Genomic DNA, 27,043 nt, shown 5'->3' with positions numbered 1-27,043 from the left:
TTTGGGCATTACTTATGCTTGTATTACTGGAGCCTTTATCTCTTTGCAAGCATTCATTACCACAGTGATTCAAAAATAAAACCAACTTCACAGCCTTCTTTTTAATTTAAAAGAGATTAAATAACTATCTGTTTGAAGAACATACCCTAGCTCTGTAGCTATCTGTGCATCCAAAACCAATTTAAAAGCAATAGAGCAAGCTGGCAGTAGTACAACTTAATAGCTCCTCATTTTGTAATACTACCCAGAAGTCTTGCTTAAGCAAGCTAAACATTCTTCAGTGATTTTCAGGTATCTGGGTTTACTTGAATTATGGGAAATTTTGATTCAGTATCTGCAGTAGAGACTGCTGACAAGATGGAATAATTTGTGGGGCATGACAGCTCTATCCTGAGACAATTCTCCTGACATTTCTACAGTTCCAGTGTGGACCTGACAAATTAATACCTGAGGCAGGTGGCAACTTTGAAGTTAAACTGCAATTCTTCCAGTTGAATGTAAAACGTTTTCATGACATGAACTGCCTGTGAGGCAGAAATTCATTTACAAGACTACAAGATAGAAGATTTAACATCAGTCATGTAAATGACATTTTGATCTTTTTCCATCCTGAACAGAAATACTTGTCAGGCTTCCTGGAAATCAGAGATATGACTATTCTCAAATGGTCTTTCCTTTTTTATAATTTGGATATCTGATTCTGTTACATGATTAGGAATTCCCTAGTGATAGTTTTTCCAGTGCCTATGAAGAGAACAAATCTTTTTTTAGAGGATGTGTAGGATGAATAAAATGAATGTCCGTTGTAGGAAGAGGACTGCATGTGAATACAGTGTGAAACCAATAGAGCTCAGCTCCTGAGCTCAGAACCCCAACTGTTCTATCCTGCATGCGTTGTTAAGTTTGCAGTTACAGAAAACAACAGAAAAGCCAAACAAATACAGACGTCTCTCAACCATTTCTCCAAAACAGAGACAATGACTGAGACTGAGATTTTGTAGCAGGAACTTTTGGTACAATTGTGAGGCTGATGACCCGTTACCATCATACACTAACAGTAAGTGTAGACTTGCATATCATTATATATACATATACATGTGCATGCATACATGTATATATGCATATATCAATTTATGAAACGATGAGCTGAGAGGTAACCCAACCATCCATTAGAGCTGCACACACAGTATCCTAACCCAAGAAGACTGTCATTCTTTCTGGTGAAGAACAGCCCAAAACCTTTTCTTCAAAGGAATGGGCTGGAGAAAAATTCTACTAAGTGCTTCACTGGGAGCCAGAACTATCTTGTTCTCCATTATCTTTCCCATGCCAGCATATATAAACAGCCACTGAAATGAAAGGACAATTCTCAATAAATACAGAATTTCAGTAATTGTGCTAAAAACAATGTGCAAGATATCTAAGTGAAGAACAGAATCAGATGTAAGGAATAAGTTAAAATGAAGCAAAAGCTTTTCTATTTTCTTTTGTCAACAACAGTTTAGTTTTGCAAATAAGTTTGGGAGTAATGGAATTGAATTCAAGTTACCTGAGAATTGTGCAGGTAAATTCTGACATACATATATATGTGGCTTATGAATGACACTATGACCTGTTTTATTTATTAACTAGCTGTTTTATTTATCACCTTGCTGTTCTGATTTTGAAGTGATAAGGAAAGGTAATCCATTAAATTCAATTTTTGGTTTACAAATTGCACATGCATCCCAACTCCATGGCCAGATTTGTTCTTCACTCAGGCAGTGCTTGGTACTGAGAACTTCCTGTGAAATCCTGGCTGCTGGCATCAGAGTCTGCCCCAGTCTGTCAAGTAATGAGACAAGGAAACCTGCACATCAGCAACCATGTTCAACAATAATGGCAGATGTGAAGCTCTTGTTAACACTGAGTGAGATCCTGGCCCTGAGGAAATCAATGACCCCAGACAGGCCCAGCCCCCTGAGACTTCCCCGTAACACAAGGATGCTGCTAAATGTGTTACAGTGATGTGCAGCTGAGGAACAGAAAACCTCAGCACAGGCAAAGCCCCAGTACAGACAAGGCATAGCCAGGCTAGTATAGCAAAGCAGTAAGCTGCACTTTAAAATAGATTTGAATCAATTGCTACTAGATAATATGTCAGCTCATATTTTATTGCCAGTTAACAGGTATGTTAAGGCATTATCCTGAAAATGGTTGGTTTGATATAATAAATCACAGTTGCCTTAAATTTCTACTTTATTATGTCATTAGGAGTATTACAGAAAAATTTTAGGGCAATCTCTCCTTTTGTATTTAACATTGTTTTTTGAGTTACTTTGTCTCTTTCATATTTTGGAGCAGATGGTCATGATAGAACACTGAATTAAAATAGGAAAGCATGAGTCAACCTGTATAGAAATGCAGACAGAATAGATTAACAAAGAACCCTGACCCTCTGATCAGGAATTCAAAGCTCATGTAAAAGAGAAACCTGTGAATCCTCGTGGGTATTTCAGACAAAGTGAGAACAGGTGAAGTTGCCACCAGGAGTCCAAAAGCAGTGTTACCCAGAGGGAAGAAAATAGATTTTTTTGTGGTGCTGGGGAGAGGCTGCAGCACCTCTTTTGTCCCATTTCTATCACCCACACGGAAGTGTACACATAAGCCATGTCATTTTGTAAGAACATGAATTGCAACATCTGAAAAGTTGAATGCAGTAATTATTTTATTCAAGTTCACAAATACTTTTTTCTCCTTTTGAAAGTAATATATAAATGCAGATAACATGAGTCTAGAATGGATCCATGAGAGTTTCAGAGGTGTGACAAGCCAGAGAGTGTGTTACCTTCCAGACCTGTTTCTATGTGTGTGACAAGCCAGAGAAATTCAGAATTAAAGATTACATGTCACATTTCTGGTACCATTCCTTCTCTAAAGATCTTTTAATGATGTTTGGATCTTGAAATATGCAAGAATTTTTTTGGCACCTACAGATTAATTATATGTTCAGGTAGTATCTGCATACTACTATATCACTGTGGAAAATACTTCAAGATAAAGCAGCTAAAAATTACTGGAAAGGGGACTTTAAAAAGCAAGCCACTGTGTTCAACTTTGTGCATGTATTCATGGAGTTTAAAGCAGAAAGGATCATCAGATACTGCTGTCTCCTGACCTGCTAAACACCTGTTAACCCAGTGTTCTGACAATTATTAATGTCTGGCTTGAATTAAATTAGAGTCTATCCTGCTGCAGATCATCAGTTCTTTATTTGAAGGAAAAGTGTGACCATAAGTACATGACCTTCAAAAGCAGCTCATTCTAGTTGTTCATTTAATAACATCTAATGTTCATCTAAGGTTGCTCTAGTTTGGCTCATTTAAATTTCCCCAGCTTCAGCTTCCAGGTACTTATTCTTCTCATGGATTTTCCACAAGGTTAAAGAATCTGCAATATGCATTTCTTCCTTTCATGTGGCAGATATTTGTGCATGGTATTCAAGTCACCTCTTTGCAGTGAACAAACTGAATTCATTGCCTCTCTAATTCAAGAACTTTTTTAAAATATACATTCTTCTTGAGCGTCACTGCTTTCCAAGATTTAGTTTATTATTCTGGACTGGGGTTTGCATTCCTAGTCCCTAGACATATTTTGCATTTAACTCTGAATACACTTTGCTTCAACTTTCCCCGCCTAACTATGCTGCCTATTGTCATCTGCAAATTTTATTTACTGTCATTTTTCCAGTTCATTGATGTGCATATTTAGTTCTGGGCAGGATGGCTGCAACTCCCTGAAATGACTGCATAAAAACTTTCTGCATTAGTCCCAAATGAAAAGTTAACACTACACTGTATCAATAAATGTCAGATGATTTTATTAGACAAGTCTAAACAAATACCTGTCAATAGGAAAAGTACATCAACTGTCTGAGCAAATCGTGTTACATCTATGTTGTTACAGAATGATTTGTCAAGCTCTGCCTTTCCTGAATAATTTTTACTAAGTTTTCCTGCCTACTTTGGGTAATCTGTCAAGAGAGATTATTCTTGTTTCTGCCCCTTTTAACATTTCCCAGCTTGCTAGCTTTTTTGCTTCTGCTATTATGTTTTCATACTCCATAAATATTATGTTTTAATTGCCTCTTTTAAAATATATTTTTAATTTTTAATTCACACAGTAAAGAAAATGCTCTATTTTTGTTTTCTTTGAAAAATGTTTCTCCTCTTTTTTTGTTTTCCTCAGATGTGAAATCATAAATACTCATGTGCATGTAGATGAGTGTACTTCAACTCACAACTTGATAATTTACTCACATATTCTTCTGAAAATTTCAGTACTAGCCACAAATAGTAAAAGACTGATGTTAAAAATAGCTTTTAAAATAAACAGACAAGCCTCACAAACATTAAAATTTGAATGACAATATAATAAATTCCTAAGCTGTTTAAATAAGAAAACCTTTTAAAGAGAATATTTGTTTAACAAATCAAGCAGTATCACCTGCTTTATAATGCATATAAACGAAGTCAGTCAGTATAAGGGTTTTTACTCTGTGTGCAATGTACAAATAAAGTAAATTCAAATAGCTCTTTATGAAGTCAAGTCAAGTATTACTCTCTCTAACCATAAATTTATGAAGGTTTTTCTCCTCTACATTAAAGTTTCAGCTTCAATTTAAGAAGGAGATGAAGGGGCATTCATTTTGAGATTAGACAGGGAATGATTTTATAAGTGAACACAAGTCTATGCCTCCCAACTTGGAAGGTTTCATTGTGTGCTTCACTAGGCATTTGTTGGAGTTTTGGTTTGGTTTAGGCATTTGTTTCTTTATTTTGAAAAATTTCTTATTCTGAAAATTGCTAATATAATGTGGGTGGAGAGCAAGACCCTGTTTCTCCAGTTCCCACAGAAAAACTGCAGGGATTAAGGGACATCTGTGTAGGGAAACCAATGTCCTGTCTCCTGTGGTTCTTTTAAACTGACACCCACTTAAATTTTCTTTAGGCTGCCAGAGAGCAAATAAACATTAAAACTTATGGGTATTTTTCTCTGTAAATAAAGGAACTTTCATAGATTCTTTGGTTGAAACACTGCCTATTCATTTTGTAAAGCTCTTTTATAGCACACTGTGCATGATAATGATGTAATTACTGTCCTTTCAAGGCTATATTTGCTGCAGGATAAACTAGCAATTACCTGATTAGAAAAATTTTGGAGACAAATACTAAGTATACAATAGACAAGACAGGTCAGATAGGCAATAATGGACCAGAACTTCTGTTGCTCCATACCAAAATGGATCTAAAGGCAGTGCTTTGTGCATGTGCGAAACATGTTTAAAACCTGGATTTCTCATTTTCCTTTAATAAGATGAAACCATAGCAGATGTTAGTTTGGGTTGAAAACTGCTTTCTTGTTTTGTGCATTTATTTTTAAGTTTATTCTTGTTTCCTACCAGTGTAAATCTGTCATACCAGGTGATAAATTGTGAAGTCCATTTTTAATCTAACTCATTTGGAGGGATGGAAATGTATCTAGCCTATAGAAGTATAGAAGATTTATTGCAGTGTGAGAACTTTCTCAAAAAACTAAACTCGCAGAAGTATGGAAAGAACTTGAATCGCCTTTCAGGTCCAGTGGGAGCTTAGCTGTCTCTACATTCTTCAGTCTTCAGTCAAGGATTTGTAGGATATGCAATCATTGCTATCATGTGATTGCAGCCTGCAGCAAAGTCTTCAGGGCAGGAAAGCTAGAAAGTTGGGAATTGGAAATAAAATCAGACCCTTATAGTGTGAGGAAACATTTAAGTAAAGCATTACAAGTTTCATATTTGGGGAAAATATTCAATTGGTCTGTAATAACAGGGGAACCAGGGGAACTGAAGAAAGAAGTGACCCAGAACTGGCACTGAGGTAAATGTGTTAAAGGAAATAGAAAAGTAGGCCCATATCCACCTAAAGTGGAAAGGGGTAACTCAAGTGTAGGATATTTTATTAGGATCTAGTATCTGTGGCATGAAAAACCTAGCAGAGGCTTGTCTGGAGAGTCTGGCAGGAGAACAGAGATTAGCCTGCTGTGAAGAGGGTGCAGGGCCCTGGGAAACATCTCCACCCCATCAGAAGCAATGGTCTACCTGTGGCACCCCTGTGATGACAGAGCCATATTTTGATGGTGCTGGAAGTAACAGAGAAGAAAGTGTCTGGCCAAGGGCAGCTGGGGCAGGAGATCCACAGCTCCCACCCAGGAAAGTCCCTGGTATCGCTGTGGTGGAATCAGCAAAATGTTATTGTTGGAAAAGTTTCTGTGCAAGTACATGAGAACAGACACAATCTCTGTATTTTGGGGTTATTTTACTTTCAAATTCGAAGAGTAAGCAGCATGTGTAGGAAGAGTAACCATCTGAGCTGATATTATTTAGATATTGTTAGCAGCCCACTTTTGTGAATACTCAGGTCACTATTACACACAAGTGACCACAGTATCCAAAAGGCAGTGTATGAGAACATTTGGAAGGGCAGTTATTTTAATTCCAATTCCTTTTTTTTTGCCTCTGAACCATAATAGTAAAGATTGCATAATCCAACTTTTTTAAAAACCCTTTCAAAGATATTTTAATGATGTGTTTATGAGAAACTGGCATTTACACACACAGATTTTTAAATGAAAATCATACCAGCTTCAATGTCAATGAAAATATATTATCCTATATCTTGGGATTTGCCTGTGTCCTGGGAAGAGCCCCTAGAACAGTTCTGCTGTAAAAACATTCTGGCCTGGATCTCAAGCTGTATTTGATGGTTATGTTTTCCATTTGTGATAGAAACAGACAACTTTCCTACCATATACATTTGTGAGTTCATGAACTATGAGAGGAAGTTTTCATATTGTGAACATCTGTTTTTTTCCCCATTCAGCTGCACAACTACAGCTGGTAAAGACATGAACTGAACTGTTAGTCATTTCTGAAATATAAATAGATACAGTCTATGACTTTAGATTTTAGCTGTGAGCCTTTAAGGCTTTTTATTCCACTACATTTTATTATGTTAACTTACGTAATTACAGGATTCTTATTTAAGAAAATATTTTAAAAGAATGCAAGAGAAGTAAAATCTTTTTTTTATTAACTAAAACCCCTTTTTAATGGACCATCTTCCAAAGATAACTAATTTTTTGATTCTTCAATCATTGACTAGCCAACATACCACAGACAAAACATATGGATTCAAACAGTTGAAAAACTGGCACGCTTCTTAATCTTTTTACAGGAAGCCCTGATTTCTGGCAGTCATTTCATGTAATGGTGTAACAGTTAGGTGTGGCCTCTGCTCTCTCCCCTAGATTTAGTGCTAAGCAGTAGAGTAACATATAAGAAAAAAAAAAAGCTAAGAAATACTTATTATGAGCAATTTTATTTGAGAATTAATTTCAACACAGGAAATAGAAGAAGTTTAGGCATTCTTAGGAAAAAATAGTGGTATTGGGCAAGTTTATCCAGTGGAGACAGACATGGAAAGAGTGCTTTCCAACCCATCAACCTCTGCTGCATTAATGCTTCCCTGTCTGGGAGATCTGGGGACTGCCCTAGTGAGAAGAGCATGAGCCAGGAGTGGGATCAAGGACAATGACATTATTTTCTCTGTGACTACTTCACAGTTAATGGTTTTCCAGGCCTATATTCTATGCTGAATTTCACTTTCAATAATCCTTTAATTCAATCGAGCGAATAAGCAAACCAATTTCAGGTGAATGCAGGTGACCTAGGTGTTTCTTTTTTCAATATACTTCTTACCACCCCCAGGAACTCTAGTGGCATGAGTATTTTTACAAACTTTTACAGTGATCATTGAGCTCTCCAGTCTATATTAACATCTTCAAGCAGCCCCTAAGACAGCTCATGAGGTGCCATGACAGCAAGCACTGGCAATATTCCTGTAAACACAATTTGTCAAGAAGATATCATATACCAGTAATTACAGTCAGTCTCAGTCTTTGGACAAGATCAATGAATGAACGAAGAAAATAATGACTTCTTGAAAACGAACCTCACAAAGAGAGGTGATGCTGAACTGTGAAGGAAATACTCAAAGATTTTTTTGCAGACATGCTGCAGTCCTTTTAATGGTACACTTGTATGACAAAGTGGTTAATAGACCATTGTAAAAGTCATCCAAGTAAGGTGCTCTGCTGTATCAGACTGGTAGTGGAATGTGTCCCTCCCTGGCAGATGGTGGCTTCATCTCTCATATGTGTCTTCTCTTGCTTCATGGAAAATAGCAGCACATCTGGCCATAAAACTGTGTCTTTAGAAGGCACTGATAGAGAGCAGAGGAGCATGGGCCCCTAACCACTTGTCTCCCATGAAGCCCTTCCCTGTATCTCCACCTTCTCTTCCTGTCTGTAAAACTTAGGAAGAGGTTTAAGGCTGGCAGAAGAAATCCTTACCATAAGGCAAAACTTCACCTATGCAGAAGACAGAGCTTTGCTGGAATAATCTCAGACTAAAGAACAAATCTGCATGAAACAGAACAACCACTTCAGACATTCCTGCTGTGTGATCTGTCTTTTCTCAGGTGCAGTAGAACAGACCTCTGTTATTTAAAAGGGGAAAAATAAACTAAAAACTGACTTTTCTATTTAATGTGGTGGCAAGCATTTGTGTTAAAGATTGTGTCATCTGTTTTGCAAATTCACCTCATAAGAGAAAATGGACACAGAAATGTTTTTCTGATAACATTTTCCTGTAAGTGTGTTAAATGTCAGTGAGACACAGTGTGTGAGAAGTCATCACAGGAGTGCAATGGCAACTTGGGCCAAGAGGAGAGCATGACAATCATTTCTATCCACTGGCAAGGATCAGCTATCCTCCCTCCTTCTCCTGATCCTTCTTGTTCTGCTCTTCCTACCCCACTTCCTACTCTCCTACTGTTCTCTTGTTTTGAACTCCAACATACACATCTTGTTTAACAATTCCTCCCTCTCCTGGACATTTGAGTTAACTTAGATCACCTTCCTCAAATATCTTCTCTTGAAATAAATTTTTTGTAAGATGCTTTCAAATGGGAAATCATGAGAAGCTGTATCAGCATAAGAGAGCCGAATGTATGTGACAATAGGTAATTTTCATGAGTTATCATTTACTGTAGATAAGAAGAATCAATTGAGTCTTGCTCCACTAGACAATGATATTTTGCTGATTATTTAGTTGCCCCCTGTCTGTTTACAGGAAGATAATAATACATCTATTAACTTCCTATGTTGAAGAAATTAATAGTCATTCATATGCACATTTCCAAACCAACTGACATCACCATTTGGAGGTTCTTGATATTGACACTTCTGCCCAGACCTGTGAAACAAATGCCACCTATGCACTTTTGAGGAGATTTTTTTCTTTTCTCTTTCAGCAAGAGCAAGCTGCTTCTGTCCTCCTTGCTCTGGCAATCAACAAGTATATGCAACATATTTCTTTAGCTGAGATATGAACCCAGTGCAGAAGACAGAGGAACTGCTGGTGTCCTATTTATGGGAATAAAGATTAATTAGCAAAATTCACTTTTTGGAAAGATGTGGATGTATTTAAATGATGCTATTTTTTCTGTACAGTGTTGTCAGCTAATGAAAGGGAGAAGCTGGGTGGTGTTGATGCACTACAGGAAACAGTGGGGAAGAAAAGGGTGATGGACAGAAAACTGATGCTACTGTAGCTGTGATTAAGTGAGAAGAAAATATGCAAAACCATGTATTGGTATTTCCTCTGATACATCTGCCTCTATGGCTCCTAAGACTGGAGCACCTGCACAAACTCTCCTGCTTTTACTATGAAGATTGCAACAGCTGCTGTGAGAATTACTTTATTTTCCTGCACTGCAAAATATTATTCAGCCCAGTATTTCTCACAAGTATTACAGAAGATTTGAATGCCCACACAGATTAAACAGATAGCATTTTTCTGCATATTTATCAGCACAGTGTACAATGGCATAATGAATGTGTTGAGCTTCTTTTTGAACAGCAACTCTGGTATTGCAACTCAAAGCTTAATAAAGAAATCTCAAGCAAACATTTCCTGAGGTTTTGGAAAAGTCCAGCTGTCTTTTCTAAATCTGAACTGCTCCTTTCCTTTAGCCTTTACCACGCTCTTGATGAGACTGAGACCCTGGAATTGCAGAGGTACCACTAGTACTCACTATGGGTGAGCCCCAAGCACCCTAACTCTTCTGCACAGCACAGTTTGGACAGGGTATATATCACATACCACATCTCTGACCCAAAGGGAATCACACAGAATTTGAACATGAACCTGGCTTAACTTTCTTTGTTGATGTGATTCCCTCTGGGTGCAAAGTGTGTCTGTATCACCTCTGGCTTCTGTGGGCCAGCTCCTGAAATCCTTTAGTTTATTAATTTCTTCGAACAAGATAGATTTCTTGAAGGCAAATCGAACCATATCTTCTTTTCCAAAGTGTTTAAGTTTTAGTGAATCTGGGATACACTAACAGCAATTTTAACTAGGCTAAAGGAGCCCCAACAACCATCCCTAGCTCAATCAGACAGGAGGCACAATGGCAGCTTCAAAGCCACCAACAGAACTGCCTCAGAACCTGTAAAGAAACCAGGTGCATCTATATACAGGAGAAATCTTTGCCATTTTTGCCCCTGAGACTTTTCTGTGCTTGGAGAGGAATCTGCACTTGTGCGAGTACACTTGCAGCATCCCTCTTTTAAAAAACTTATGTTGTAAAAGGTATCTCTTATGTTGTTAAACATTCAGGAGCAGAAAAATGAGTAAATGGATCAGTGACTGAAAAATGGAATTGATTTTGGAGTAGCTTGTCTCATTTTCTCAATGACTAGCTAAATAAAAGGCACTGGACATGACTGACTCCTCTCAAACTATAGAACAGCATATAGAGCATGCAAAGGTTCCAGGAAATATTTGGTCATGCTCTGATTCCTTCTAAAAGAGCACAGACTGGTGAGAAGGTCACTCCTTGATTAGTGGAGAATTTTATCATGGTTTGGTTTTAATTTCCATTTAATTATTAGGTTTTGTGGTGATTTCTTTATGGCTGTGAATGTCTTACAAGATGAAGATGATTCTTAGATTCTTAAGAAGAGCTCTGGTGAAAGTAGGAGTTTGCTCCAGATTTCAGAATGGAAAACCACCTATACTTTAAATGTGTATAATGTTAATTCTTGTCTTTGAGTTTGCTTTAATTTTGAATGTTAAAAATTCAAATTAATCTTTTTCCACCATATGCTGTCCAATAGATTTCTACAGCTGCCTAGTGGGAAACTGAGATCAAAACAATCATTAATCTCCATTTGTTTAAATGTCCCTTTCCCCACTATCCTCTGATAACTCATGCTCTCATATGTCTATCAAGAGGTCTCAGATTAAGAGGAACACCCATATCCTAAGAATGTTTGACCTCCATCCCATCTTTGTGGTTTTTATTGGACAAACTTTTAGAGCTGGATGTGTGATATTTTTATTGTTTTATCTCAACAGATGTGAAATTGTCCATCAAAATATAAAATTCTTTTCCTGAAACAGACTCCCAGGAATAGCTCAAATCTGTTATCAGTTAAAAATTCTGATATCCACCCAGCATCTCTTTTAGGAAAAAAAATAAAAAATGTCTTTTTAAATTTTATGAACTGGACCTGCACATCTTAGCTCTGTAAATCAAGCACAGTGAATTGGGTGCTTAATTTAAAATTTGACAGGCATTGATTTCTTTCAACATCTTATGAAGGTTATCTTCCATATGACTGAAATTTGTAGCATTTGTGTTCATTTTTCATCACTCAAAACATATTTATCCAGAAGAATATTCTAAGATTATTTAAGATAGTTAATTTTCCACTAAAATTCTAGAGGTTCATACACTTTTGAAAGTACATATTTCAAAATATTTCATTTGTGAGGCTTGAAATGATTCCTTAAGTAACATAGAAAATATTTCAATCCAGAAAGAAGTTGGTATGCTAAATTAAATGGAACTGCTTTGGGAGCAAAGGAATACATTTTAATATTTAGATAAAAGCTCCCTTGAATTTCACAAGACAGAAATGTACAAACATCCCATCTAACATTTGGCTGTATTGTGTCTGATATCCTGGATTACTACAGGATGAGAGGCTGAGAAATTATCTCAGGACATATGGAAATGAATATGTCTTCAGACCCATATGGGAAACATCTCTGAGAGTAGAGAAGTGATTTGCAGGCTGGTGTTACTTCCTGTGGGAAAAGAAAAATTCTTTCTACCGGAATTGATCTTATCCTGTGTATTTCCAAAATTTGTTTCCAAAGTTTAATACATGGCCAGGTAAGTTTTTCAGTGTCTGCTGATTCTATGTTTGGCTTTCATACTGATTATTGCATTTCTGTTAGCTAATTCTCTTTCTTCAGTGAAATTGTTTGGGCTGGTTTGCATTTCTTATAAAAGTTATCTTCAAAATGTATAATGTCTGGACTCAATGATCTTAGAGGTCTTTTCCAACCCTAATGATTCTATGAATTTTTTTCTTCACATGCAACCTCTTTGAAATGTTTAATCATGTAGAGTAAAACTGTTTACCTAGCTCAAATCAACAGCAGACTAGAGACTAAAGTTTATCCTAACCATTCTAGAGCTTATTTCACAAGTACATACAAACGTGTGTATGAAAACCAGCCAACACTGAGCAATTCAGAAGTGGCGGTTTAATAATCTCACTGAGCCCAGACAGGCGAGCCCACGTGTGTGCATAAGCTGGGCACCACCAACCAACAAGCAGGAGAGGTGAGCCAGAGGCTTGGTTATCTGAGCTCTCAAGAGAGGGGCATCCCATCTCTGTCCCTGTGACTCAAATACCTGCGGTGGAGCTGATTAAATCTGAGGGAAGGACTGAGGCTCCATTTACTTCAGGACAATGCCTGTTGTTCAGGACTAGCAAACACACAGGCATAGTGCTTGCTTACACTTACACGTGCATATATGTGAACTTTTTTTTGCCAAATGTACAAAGGGCAACAAGATCAAGTGATTAATATTTTTGATAAAAATATCAAAAATCTATTTGAGTGAAGTAGTTAGAAAAACTAGCTATCTAGTTATGTAGGGACTGCTGAGATTACTGGAGAGGATGAGAGGAGGCGTTGTGGCAGGGACTGCTTCCCCACTGCAACTATCTGATTAAAACCAAAAATTGTTGGCCCCACTTGCTGATAAATTCAGCTTTGTATCTCAGTGCTCAAATAGAAAAAGGAAAAGACAGTAAACCATTTGGCTACTGGTCATGCTGTTAGTTGCACTATCCACCTGCAAATAAAAATAAAAGGCTCCTTCTTCTCCCCCAGATGGTAGTGTGTTCAATAAGAAACATATATAGCAAATTCACCCTTTACAAGATGATTTGTTTTGCATTGCCAACACCTGTGAAGTCAGTAATCAGTTTCAAATGCTGACAAAGATATTTTTTTGCCTCATGTTTTGTACTAAAGAGAAGAATATACAGCGTATCTATCTGGCAGTCCTTACCTTTGGCTCTCATATTTAATACTTGGTACCTGAAGGAAGAAAAGTGTTTAGAAGTCTTTTCATCTGAGCACACTCCTACTGCTTTTGCCACGTCAGGAAGTGACACACAGTGCTGAGACTACATCTTTATTGCTTCAGGCAGCATAGACTGGAGAGCAACTGAGTGGTGCCAGTCGCATGGCTCCCCCCGCATCCCAGCACCCCTCAGGACACCTCCAGCAGAGCCACGGGCAGCCCAAAGGTTTAGTGCATCCTTGTCTGTCAGCTGCTGGCTGTGGCAACGCCCGCTTGGCCTTTCTGCAGCCACAGCTGTCTGCAGAGGGGAGCTGAAAATCAGTGTGGACATGGTCTGTCTGACCTCTCTGCCAAGCACAAAGGAGGAAAACTCCCCTGATGGAACTTCAGTCTAACACAATGCAAACAGCTGGGTGGCACCCAGTTAAACATGTGGGACAGTGTGAAAACACAGCAGTCACCCAGGATGTCCTACATTCTGCCATTGCTCAGGGCTGCCCTCAGCTACTCTAGTCCTTTAACAAGAATTGGGGCATAGATGAGGAAAAATTCAACCACCTGTGGATATTACAGGAGAAGAAAAATTATATGCCTCTGCTTTGTTTTATTTCTTGTGATGTGCATCACGTTACACCTGCATGTGTCAAAATGTATTATGTGATGCTCTGTGACCTGGTGGCACTGAAAATGTGTGTCAGGCTGCAGAAGTTGCTTACTCAAGACAGACTTAAAATGAACAAGAGAGAAAGACTCAATAACAGTTTCCAAGGCAAGGGACCCAGCAGAATTTGCACTTTAGTCTATGAAATCATGCCAGCTGGGACTTTTCTGCTCACAGAAATGTGTCCTGAGCAAAACCACCATTTTCTCTCAGTTGTATCTAATCTCCATGAAGTGATGAGCTAAACTTTATTAAGCAAGGGAAAAGAATAACAATCAGTCAGAATGAATACTTTGTTAATTCAAAATATTTGTGATGTTTGAGGCTTTCAACTGCAAATTGTTCATTTGGCTGCCTCACAAAAGTATAAATGCATGTTACTGCAGAGGGAGTTATTCTTCCATCTTCACTACCGCTAAAATAATGTTAAATTTATACCATTGAATATACAGTGTTAAAATGCTAACTTTTAATTTAATTTACTTTATATTGTTTAGATTTTAAAACTTGAATTCAAACAAGAATGATGTTTGTTTTTCCATTCAGCATTTTGTAAAAGAAAAAGAATCTTAGAAATATCTAAAAGATCCAGTTAACCACAAAAGCTCATATCTCACTGAAATGACTGGATACAGAAATATGCAGAACTGTTGCAAAAGGCTGAATTAAATGACGGAAGTAAAAAGCAATATATTATGGCTGAGTTATATTTGTGACTGTTAAGTGGCAAAAGCACATCCTTCTTTTGAAAGAAAGCCCACTATATCTTCTATATCACGTATACACTAAAAATGGGAAGAAACTCTTAAAATACACCATGGATTTTTCTTCCTTCACTCACATCTTTATTTGGCTAAGCTTCAAGCACTTGTTACTTGCAAGGACTCCCGGAGTGGTTACACTGGAAGCTTAGCAATCTCCTGCACACAAGTAGCTCAGCCGAAGCCCTGTGGGCTTCCCACTTGGTGTAATAAAAAAAGGCACCCTGATGCCAAAGAAAGAACTTTATAAAGAACTTTATAGCTCTGTAATAAGACTCCTGAAGCGGTAATGGGAGCAGCCAGGACAGTTGCTAATTTAGGAGGAGCAGGGATTGTTTGCAGGCAGAGCCAGTATCTTTTGTTAGACTAACCAAAAAAGGAAAGTGGGAATGTATCTGTGTTCAGGCATACAAACATGAGGTTAACCGAACCCAAAAGGGTTCACATCCTGATAAACTTTAAAAACAATCAAGGTAAAATACATATTTCAATGATCTGAAAAGCATTAATTGGCTGATTAAGTTCCCTTCTCAACCAGGGTGTCTTCATCTCTGCCAGCAGGCACATTAGAAATGGCTCTGCTTTTTCAAGTTATGGGTGAAATAGGATTTTTTAATTCTGTAGCAGAAGAGACTTTTGCTGTTCTTGGTGTGGAATTGAAAGAGGTGCTCCTTTCAGTTAAAAAAAACCGCTTCTTCTCACTTGCAGTTAAACATCAAGAGTTTTATCCCGAAGGATGATTTTTTCTGTCTTTATGCAAGTGAAAATAGGACATACAGTGCAGATCAGAAAACATGTGTTCTTATTGAATTCTGACCCTTACTAATTTAGTTTTGATAATGTAAAGATATAGAAACAAAGCCATACAAACTCATAAATTTCTTTTAGCTTATTTCCATGAATAGAAAGAAAAGAAAATACAGAAGCAAATGTGGTTCTGTTTCTCTTTTTCTGCACTCAACACCAAGAAGTTGCAATACAATAATGAGAGCTTCATGTGTGCTTGTGATAAACAGCTAGTGATAAGCTGTGGTCGAGGAAGTGGTTTCTGTTCTGTACAACAGCAGGTACAAGTGGTACTTGAGTGGCTGCTTGAGTCAGGCACAGAATTTCTGTAGTACTAAGAATGAGAAGTCAAAATAAGTTCAGAAGCATGTAATGAGAGTTACACCTTTTACTCTGCAAGGCACACTTGGCCCTAGCCAAGTGAAGAAAGGACATAAATATAACTTTCTTGTAGCAATTGCATCCAAAATTTGCTTTGCTCCCAGGATTTAACCATCCTTACATTGCTTGTGTCTCCCTTTCATTGGTTTTACCAATATCCCAAGCTGTGCAAATATGGAATTTCACACTACATGAAGACATTCACACACGTATTTCCCACCATTTAGCCCCAGTGTATCAATAGATACATATTAGCTTTCACCAGGATTCAGCCCTGATACTTTACTACTTCAAGTTTGTCCCAATTTGGCTGTGTTGTGCTTATTTGCACCTCTAGCAGGCTACAGTAAAACCATAATTTGCACCTTTTGAGGGAGAAAATTCAGAGGCAAAAAAGAGAAAGGTGTTACTGTTCAAAAGCTGTCACAACAGAAACTTAATCAGGGAAATACATATAAAAGGGAATGTGGGACAGTATGTGATGACAGCCTCTTGTTGCCATGCCTGTGCACAGCATGAGGCTTCTGCATCACACTACTTCTGAGCAGCTGAGACACACACTCTGCTTTCCAGGTGTCTGAGCTCGGTAAAGCAATCTCTTCATCATCTCACTTCCTCTGTAATGTGATCGAATCCATCATTCCTTTTGTTATCTCCTTTTGTGTTTGCTTTGCCTCATGGTAATTTGCTAACTGCAAAGCAGGCAAGTGCCTTAAAAACATACAAGACTACTGCAAGTTAAGTCATACTTATCAGATGTGCTGGTAATGAATCATGCTGACAGATTGGCTCTGTTTACCTTAAACAAACTGTCAGAAATTTTCAGTACACGAACCAAAGCATGGGAAAGGCTTTCAAATACACAAGCAGATCAGATCATAGCCCAGCACATCATATTTGCATATTTCATAAGGTATCACATGTACATTTGCATGTAACAGTCTGAACATGCTGCTTGCAAAGATATTTGGTATCTCTACAAGAGAAAGCAATTAAGATTGCTTTGATATGTAGCTAATGGAGCAGGAGTGGATTTTCAGTCACTTCTTCTGCCCAGTGAGGCTGTTTGGGGGCTGCAGGACCTGCTGCAAACACTGCTGTGGTTTTTTCAGTGCTCTGTCTCTCTGCTTTGTACCAGGCTCCCAATGGTTTTGCGTCACCCTGTGCTGTGCTGGTACTCCAGATGGACTGTGGGACCATGTGGCAATGAGGAGTATGGGAGTACATGACAGCACAGTCTGCTGGAGTGACCAGAGCACTCATGTGCCACAAAGTAATGAGCAGCATTAAAATGTGTTTACTTTACATTGCCTGGGAATATCCCCCTCCATAGGGGGCTGTACAATACAATCTTGCTTTCCTTTCTCTGCTTCAGCCTCACAATTTTGGTTCAAAGATCCATTTTCTTAGTAGTTTTAGAGACATTTTTAAACTTCTTGAAGAGACACATTCTCTTGACATGGTCGTATTTCCAAAGCCTTAAACAAACATGCATACAGATATGTTCACGTACAGTTTGTTTTCTGTGTTTACCTACTTGCCATAGACACCCCTCAGCACATAGCTGTATATTGTGAAACGAAGGTGACATTCTCAAATATCCTTAGACTCCTGTGATTCCATTTCCAGTGCTCTTAAAAGAAACCCTTTCTTTTTCATAAAGGTCTTTTAAAATAATCTACTTCCCCTCACTGGACTCAGAATTAAGAATAAAATTATGCAAACCCCAGTTGAAATTTGTGATTGCAAGTTCAATACGGTAAAGTCTGGGGAAATAAATAGTTCATAGTAAAAAATGTATCCACAGCCTTCCCAATATTAAAATGGAAGTCAAGTGTCACAATCTGAGGCTAGGGCAGAGGAAGCAGCAGAGGATTGTTTTGTTTTTCACTCCCCCTCGGTTAATTTTTTGTGTTTTCTACCTGTGAAAGTAGTCAGAAAGCCTCCCCTGAGGCTGTGAGGCATCATGACTGACTTTCCTGAGCAGGCACAATGCCCCAGATGATCCAGATCTGCACTTACCCAAAGGGGCTGGCAAGCATTACAAGTGTGAGCAAGGTTTCTCACTGGAAATAACTACATTTCAGGATGGGGAATGTCCTGATGAGAAAGGGAACACTGGTTACAGCTTATTTATGTGTACAGGAAATAATTTGTGATTTACTTGGGAACCCAGCAACATTGTTGGGATAAGGTGACTTACATGGAAAAGGCTTTCCAGGGCTGTGTTGTGCTCCAAAAACCAGCTTAGAGCTGCAGTGCCTGTCACTAAGTCTGCCTGTTCCCCAGAAAACCACAGCTTGTTTGCATCCAGTACCACTGAACATGGCAAATAAGGCACTCTGAAGGGTTCTGTGGTTAGAAACACAGCTAGTGGATGTGATACTAATGCCTATTTTGTGATTAGGATACAGGATAGGTTTGCAAATTGGCAGCTCTCCACACTAGAAAATAATTAAGTAAAGATTAATTGCCTCAAGCTATTTTGCTGCTGGTGAAAAATCAATTTGTTTTTATAAGGAAAATAGGATGGGTCAGTAAATTCTTGACTTTATAGGGAACTGGGTAACAGCTCTTTCCTGCTAGGTGAACAGAGCTCCTGACTTCTTACCCAATGTGTAGTGCTACAACCACCAACATGTTTATGAAAGGGACTAAGAACACTGTGCTATGACTTTTTGTGCTTAAGTTTCATTGTATTAGTTTTGTTTCAATCTTAGTTTTGTGATTTCCAGCCATCCTTACCATAAGCCAATAGTTGCAGAGTGAGGCAAGAAATGGTGAGTTGCTCTAGCCAAAATACCTGCAGTACTGTGGCTGCTAGCAAGTTCCTTTCCCTACATTTATGGTATCTGTTACTTAAGGGGAGATGAGCCTTTGTAGATGACAAGAAGAGGAAGGTCTAGAAAGATTCTTGTGGGTCATTCAGATGACCTGCAGAAATCCACCAGAAAGACAGAAATGCTGGCAGGTGCAAAGGCTGCCTGAAAGATTTCTTTATATAGATATTTCTTTCACTTTTTTTAAGGCGTTTAGCAATAACATTTTAGTTTTTTAACTGGCAGCCAGAAATTTTTCTATTTCTATATAGCTTTTCACATTCATAAATTGGGAAATAATGTACCACTTGTCAACTCCAAATGAAAATGCAACCTTCTGTTCCCTCTTGAATGGTATTTATATGTATCTACTACGGGCTAAAGGAATGGAAAAAACCAAGCTAAGACATTCTCCCTGCTCTATGATACTAGAGCAAACTGCAAATACATTAAAAATATCCCCTCACAGTACTTTACATGTTATATAAAGTCCTGGAAATGAATTGTCCTCAGATGGCTGATTTAGCTGAAACAACTAGCTAAAACGAAGAAAGTTTCTGATGGCATTCACATAGTTCTGTGACACAGACTCTGCTCAGGCTTCAGCTTTGGACTCAGCATTTAAGTGACTGAATCTGCCAATCACCAAAGGCCCTGGGCTCTTTTTTGTCTCCTTGGGTTTGTTGACAGCAGCTTCTCAAGTCTGCAGCACCCAGATTCACCACCTACACAAACAGAGGTACACAAAACATTTTAAGTAAAATACCTTCAACAGTGGTTCGGAAATAAGCACAGCTTTTTCTTATGAGATGAAAACAAAATTGTTGTGGAGTATTTTTAACACAGTTACAAGTATTTTTCTTTAATGGCTTCTTCTCAATTTTCCTTTTTCTTACTGAAACAATTTTTATTCAGTTCACTGATAAAACCACTGAAAACCTATCCTTGGGACAGCATAATAGGACATCTTTTACATCACCAGAGAAGATACAAGCAGAAGAAAAAGCTTCTCAACCAAAGGGTCTAGTGTGAGACAGATATGCTAACATCTGCTCTCCTGGATTTATTTATAATATCTAATGTCTAGCAGTTTCAGTGGAAACTTTCAAATTTTGACAGTGCTGTGGGATGTCCCAAGCTGCTTATAAAAATGAAAGATCCTGTTAGTAAGCAGTTTCTTTTTCCAGTAATAGACCTGGGTAAGCCCAAGGTCTGTTTGACCCCTGGTTAATCAGATTTTTTGTCATATAAGGCACAGGAGATGAAACAATTCTGACTTTTTTTTAGATATATTACCTAGTTCATTGGAGTTGCTTGTGTTTCAAACTTTTCTGCAAGTAGCTTCAGGTGTCTCATGGCACCTGAACTAAATGAACAGAAATTGTTCATTTAGTCATCCTAGAACTGTCTCTTTTTGAGTGTTCTGTAAACCCCTAATTTTCCCTCTGTTTATCTCTTCCTCATTTCCCCACTAGCACTTTAAAAAAGTAGCATTCTACTTTTCTGTGTTGCTATGGTGACATTTACACTTGCCTTTTGAAGGCAAAATATGTGGCTTTCTAGCATATTTTTGTCAGCTCTTGTGTTAGAGGGACACACAGGGGAATGAAGGCAATTGCAGATAAAGCTTTAGCAGCAGACTGAAGCTTCATTTATCAACATAAAGGGTATTTAAGTGGGTCTAGTATGGATTTACCTATATGTTCCCCTAGGATTTATTTGTTTAGTCTTCTGAATCTTCTTCAGTGCAACAAAAAATTAAAAGAGAAACCGTGACAACTTCAGAGCTGCCTTTCTCTCCTGCCTCCTCTCATGCAGGCAGAAAGAACAGCAACAAGTTTCACAATGGCCTTTGTTTCTGGACCTTGTCAACTATTTACAGAGATGGAGAGCAGCTAAAAAGAAGCCAAAGGTTCAAAAAGGGTGCAAGTTACTTTTTAAATCAGAAAGCAGAGACAAAGAGAAAAAGACTTTTCTTTTACCCTCCAGTTTCTCAGAAAAAGACCTTTGAAAACGCACATTGCACTGCAAAAATATAGGAACTAATGCTTGCCCCTGATAAGAGCGACGGTTGATTCTATGGGCAGAGAGGGTGCTGTGCTCTCTCAACAGAATCCTCGCTGCCTTGCCAATGACTTTCCATATTGTGAACAGACTGACTGAACTCTGCCTCTTCACAGGCCTAGGAGCTTGCTGGCAGCTGATATACAGAGGAAGAAATCTCCTCCAAAGATGGAGGTTTTGAAACAATTGGGTCTTTATTGGAAATGCCAGGAGCTAAATAAAACCTCCCTTCACAAAATGACTGGGTCTCCTACTGCAGCTACAGGATCTTACTTAGTCAAATAAGTCTCACAGGCTTCAGCACTCTCGAACATAAAAATAGATGGAGACATCACATTCCCTTCAAGCAATAGAGTTGGGCTGACTTAGATAATGCTTATTGCAGATCTCTTTAGAAGATATGCAGCAGATATTTCTCTACCTTTCTGGCACTGTTAGCAATCTGAACTGCCTCTCCTTACCAGTGTGGGAACACAGTCCTTTGTTTAACAGAACATATCTCTGAAACATACTAACTTACTAGCTGAAAAAAATACTCGTTCTTGCTGAGCATGGGAAAATACCAGACTCTGAACACAGCCTACAAGGTGCTAAGCCAGGTTAACAGACTATAGAATAACACATATTCAAACAAAATGTGTTTTATTTAAGGAGATTATTTGTATGTTTTCTAGGTTATAATGTTCTTCATTTTGTAGTGGTGGCAACTGAATGAGTTTAGAAAACTCACTGCAGTCACAACTAAGTCCTATAAGAAGCATGAAACTCCAATATTAACCTAGGCTGTCTGAGCATGTAATGAATTCTGGGGGAACAAGGGCCTCTCTTCAGCACTGAACCCTGCATTGTTGACTATTGATTTCCTATCACTCTCACACATAGAGATATCCCTCAACAGAATGCAATCTAGACAGACTTTTGAAGGCAGTTAAATAAGCTGAATGTTATCAATGTAGAACAAACATGATTTAGCATGCTCAGAGGCCAAATCAAGTTTGCACAACGCTGGTGACAGTTCCACTTTTGGCAGAAAGGCTAGATACTGGCAATGTCTCTTTAGCACCCATCTCCAACTGCAGAAAAACAACTTAGCAAAATAAGAAACAGAAGGTGACTGCAGCTGTCATGCAGAGAACCTGATGATTTCCATCCCCAAAGGCTGAGGTCTAAGTCACATCTCACATGAGAACATTTCTCAGTTCCATTTTTATTGTCCTGTGCCTTTCTGTCAGCAACAGCAACTACTCTCTGGATTTGATTAGTAGCGTCAAAATTGTAACCATTGTCAGCTTCTTAATGTTTGGGGTTTTTAATTTGAAGATGTATGTTAGAACTGAATCCTGCCACCATGAAGGACAATGATATGAAGAGTTCAGCTTTTCTACAGATTTGCTGCACCTGGGAGATAAAAAGCCATTACTGAAAGAGGCAAGTTTTGGCACACATCATTAGCATGTACTACATTAATGATGGGAAGAGTTGTTTCCGTGTAACGTGAGAGCTCAAGGGAAAAGAAAATTGGAGTAGGAGCCTCACAGTTTCCAGACCTTTAGTCTTTCAGAGGGCCATGGTCATTTCTGCCCACTGGAGAGCAGAGGGCAGCTCTGGGTGGGATGTGCTATGGTGTGGCCCCAGGCACACAGGCAGAGGGAAAACCCTGGTGCCCACACAGCAGCAGAGATGAGGGGCAACACGATCTCACTGTGCCTCAGTCCTGTTCCTACTTCTCCAACATGTTTTTATGCCTTTGCACAGATTGACTGTGGCACATTTATATCCAGCAGTGCTACTCTACAGCAGGGAATTCATGTTGTGAATTTATGGCTGGATTATGTCCCTCCTTAAGTTACCTCATAGGACAAAGCAGTTGTAACACATGGTCCTCACAGCACTCCTGCACTGGAGGCAGGCTTGAGTAATGGGCAGTAGTCTCACTCAGCCTCTGTTATGTGTTGTCACAACAAACCCCTCTAATGTGGTAAAAAAATTTAGACAACACCCTTTTCCCTGAGGTAAGCAGATTTAAAGCTTGTATTTCAGCTGAGTGGTTTAAGAAAAAAAAGAAATGAAGTACGCCTTTCTTCTGAAAGCATATTTTTGAAATCTAAGCTGTATATATTTTGGTTCATATTATATCATCCTGGTTTAAAACTTCATTTTAAAAAATCCACAAAATAAATATAAAACAACCACTTGGGTTTTTTTCTTCCCCCAAGTCCTCAGTGATGTTACTGCATGTATGCAAATAAGGCCATATTTATTAGCCCACAGTGCAGTCTCTCAGCTCATTTCTTCTGTCCCAAAAGAGCAGTCTTGGAATTTTAAGTTTCTAAATCAAATAATAGTAAATAAAAAACTTCACACTAGAGACGGTGAGGATTGCCAGTTCATGCTAAGTTCCCTAATCACCAGTGCCAGCTGCTGTACTGTCCTGTGGCGACACAACACTTTGTATATTCCCAAAGGACTAAATGATCTGTACCTGTAGATCCTACCAAGCACATATGATAAGGTATTGCTTTTGTTCTGATTGTGCAAAATATCAGTGTGGAGACACACACGTGGATGTAGAGGTTACAGTTGGTGAATGCCTGACCTATTTAGGGTGTGTTGGTTGCTCTTTTGTTTTTATCAAGAAATTGGTTGCTTTGTTTTGGTTTTAAAAACCAAACAACGAAACTTTACCCATCAACCATGGAAAACAGTTCACAACCTGACATTTCCATGACAAGAGCTCTCTTGATTTTCAGTCTTAATTTTCCTTCCTTTAATTTCTACTTCTTCACTGGAGTTGTGTATGTTATGCTGACTACTTTCTCTCCATTATGTGGCTGTAGTCCTGCACATATTTATGCATACAATTAACTTTGTTATCACAAGGCATATGAGATAAAGGTGGTAAAGCAATGAGTGTATTTAGGTGTATAGAGTGTCGGAGATCTAAATATCCTCAAATATCTCTTCACTCAGATGGCAAGCACTGCATTGTCAACCTACATGTTTTGCCTGCATTAGTCTCCTGTCTGAAAGCAATCCATCCACATCATTAATCGTGTACTGATTTTTCCGTGTTAAATATCCTGTCTGTTCAGTTAATCAGGTATCCTAATATGTACACAGTATTCCACATCTGATTTCTTTGCATCTGTTCATTATCATATAGCACTCATTCACATGGTTGGTCACAACCATTGATGTACATCCATGTTCATAAAGACACAGCTCCCAACTGGAAATGCTCCTGGGGGTGAACAGCATATGTTACATTTTATGAGACTGGAATGTATGTTGCTTAACAATTTTCCATACTTTTTTTTTTATAATTTATGAAATACATTAAATAGGACAGAAAGAATATGAAGATTTCATAGACCCAGAGCATTCTCTATTAAGATGAATCAGACAGGTCTAAAGGTGCAGTGCTATCTAAAATGCTCTAAACTGCAATTATTAATTTCATGTAATTCAGAACCTTTTTCTCAAGTAAAAGGAAATTAAGAGTACTAGAAGTTCAAGGGTTTTGTGGTGTTTCCACATGAAGAAAAAAATAGGCATAAGGAATAAGTAAATAAATAAATAAATAGCAAGTGCACGAATATTAAGTAACAGCATGATAATCACTTTAAACAGAGAAATATATAAATAAATCCTTATTTAACCCTCATTCTTATACACTTCTAATGTCTTTCTCAAATACAGAGGATCTGGCACTAATGTCCAGCAAAATCCAGGCAGTGCAAAATTGTCAGCTCTCCCTAGTATTCAGCTGATATTTTTATCAGACAAGTAAAAAAGACAGTTGCATGGGCTCTTCCTACTACTGTAGCCTCTGCAAGCAGTAGCAGGTGGAAAGTCTTAGAGCAAATACACAGTGCTGTCTTTTTTAATAATGATTTTTCCACACATTATAATACATTTAAGTGCTGTGCTTGCTCTTTAAGACGGCCTCATCTTGATAATCAATGTAGCCAGTCTAGTGAAGTGCCACTTCCCTGCTGTGAGAAAGCACAATTCCTCTTACTGCCACAGCCCCCTGCTGACATGTTTTACAACATTTAAGAAGGAAACTGTTAAACCTTACTTCTCTCTTTTCCCTCAGTGCAGACAGAAATCTTCTTTCCTGCTGGTTTCTCTCTTGAACTAAGAGCCGTTAAGATGCGCCCTGACTTTTACCCTGAGCATTGCCCTAACTTTAACCTTGTGCAACGGTAATCTTAATTTTACTCAGATTTTTGGAACTGACTCATTCAATAAGGCAAACTGAAAGTGTCTGGTAAAAGAATAGATTTCCTATAAACTCGGTAAAAAGGTCATCTTACCAGGCTTTCTTCAGAGGAAGCAGGAGTCATTCTCAGTGCACTGACATACAAACACCATCTAGTCAGACTGGGGCATTCTTGCTGCTGTAAAGAATGTAAAAGGCAAAGAGGCTGTGCTTGCAATTCTGCATCTGCAATGTCAGGCCCGAGCTTTCATGCCATGAGCCCCACTTCTCATCAGAAGCATTTTTAAAGAGGGAAAAGTGAAATATAGGAGTCGATAAGTGAAATATAGGAGTCTTTCAAGCTGAATAAGCTCTGTTAATGGAAGTTAAAAATATGTCTGAGAAGATAATACAGGTGCAAGTTTTATGAGGGTGAAACTTTTCCTTGACATCATGAGTAAAGTTAAAGCCTGAGATTTTTATGCCATTATGAGAGGCTCTGTCAGTGAGCACTGTAACCTAATTAGTTTTGATGCAGCAAATCAGCAAAGCCACCATTGGTTATGACCTCTGCCAAGAGCATGAGAGAGCCAGACAAATGAAGCTTAAGATGTTATTAGTTGTTCTGTTCCAAAGTTCCAGATAAAATATGACAGGATGTTGTTGCTTGACTTCGGCATCAGTTCTCCAGATGGCACTCAGCACTGGCTTGTAGCGAGGCTCGCAGGGAGGCTGCCACATTGTCTCTGTCAAAACGAAAGTTTTCCAATTACAAAGAGATAATTTGAAGAGATGCAAACTTAATCTCCTGAACGAAAGGTTGCAAGCTGTGTAATAGCAGTTGAGGGGAGAGATTTCGCATAGTTCACTTGCTGTAAACACTGCTGCTCAGGAAAGCTTTATTATCCTGCCTAGTGAAACAAAGTAATCAGATGCTCTTGACTCTGTGCGTTAGGACAGCTGTGGCTGGACACAGCAGTGGCACAGCCTCTCTGGTGGAATTAGTGGGTCTGATCCATCTGCAGGGTTGTTGGTGATAATCAGGAAAGAGATAAAATAGTGTAAGATTTATCTAAAAGGAAAATTAAGGACCTTTGAACTAGCTGAGACCTGTACTTGTATTTTATGGTAGACCAGGTAATTTCTGCCAGTTTGGTTGACAGAAATAATGTGTGTTTTTTCTCATATTGTTATGAAATCTGTAGTGGAAAAAAAAAAAAAAAAAAAACAAAAACAGAATGTCATGCAAGTAGTGAACTTGTGGAATGTTTTAAAATATCTTCATATCTATAGCACTGTACCAGGCATGTTGAAGTTATTCAGCTGCCACTATGACAGAATGACAAGGTAATGGCCTGATAACAAGCAGAAACAGTATCTAACCTAAAGATCATTTTGAGCTGCTGGGAGCATTGGGAATTGTATAAAGGATAGAAAACAGAGTAAAGAAAATATCCTCCTCTTGACCTATGTACAGAAAGCACTTTTGAATGAATGTACCACATTCAATTTGGAAAGGTCTCAATAGTAAAGCTTCTGTATTTCACTCAGTATCACTGAGTGAATCACAGCTGTGCTTTTCAGGGTGTGTGTCCCTTTCCACCTGGCACTCTGCTGATGACTGAAAGCAACGTGTTTCAGGAACACTATTTGAAATACTTGAACACATGAAATTCCCTTTAAGCATAAGAGAAAATCATCTTGTGAGGATGGCCAAACACAGGAACAGGTTACCCAGAGAAGTTGAGGCATCCCCATTTCTGGAAATACTTGAAGCCCAGCTGGGTGGGCTGTCAACTGGCTCTGTCTGACCCAGATTGACCCACTGATGGGAT

General features: G+C 38.4%; 1 long non-coding RNA gene across 2 annotated transcripts; it reads right to left on the bottom strand.

The window, feature by feature from the left end:
- Window positions 1–5,547: 5,547 nt before the first annotated feature.
- On the bottom strand, window positions 5,548–25,574 carry LOC137477619 (uncharacterized). Of its 2 annotated transcripts, none has more exons than XR_011001096.1 (3): window positions 25,324–25,574; window positions 7,778–7,917; window positions 5,548–5,718 (listed from the first exon to the last, which is right to left on the bottom strand). It is a non-coding gene; the product is annotated as an uncharacterized lncRNA (long non-coding RNA). The 2 variants fall into 2 exon arrangements; XR_011001097.1 differs by lacking the exon at window positions 25,324–25,574 and adding an exon at window positions 25,086–25,162.
- Window positions 25,575–27,043: the final 1,469 nt, after the last annotated feature.

The sequence above is a fragment of the Anomalospiza imberbis genome, chromosome 7, assembly GCF_031753505.1.
Source record: "Anomalospiza imberbis isolate Cuckoo-Finch-1a 21T00152 chromosome 7, ASM3175350v1, whole genome shotgun sequence".
Lineage (NCBI taxonomy): Eukaryota > Metazoa > Chordata > Aves > Passeriformes > Viduidae > Anomalospiza > Anomalospiza imberbis.
This window is presented reverse-complemented; position numbering and strand designations above follow the sequence as displayed.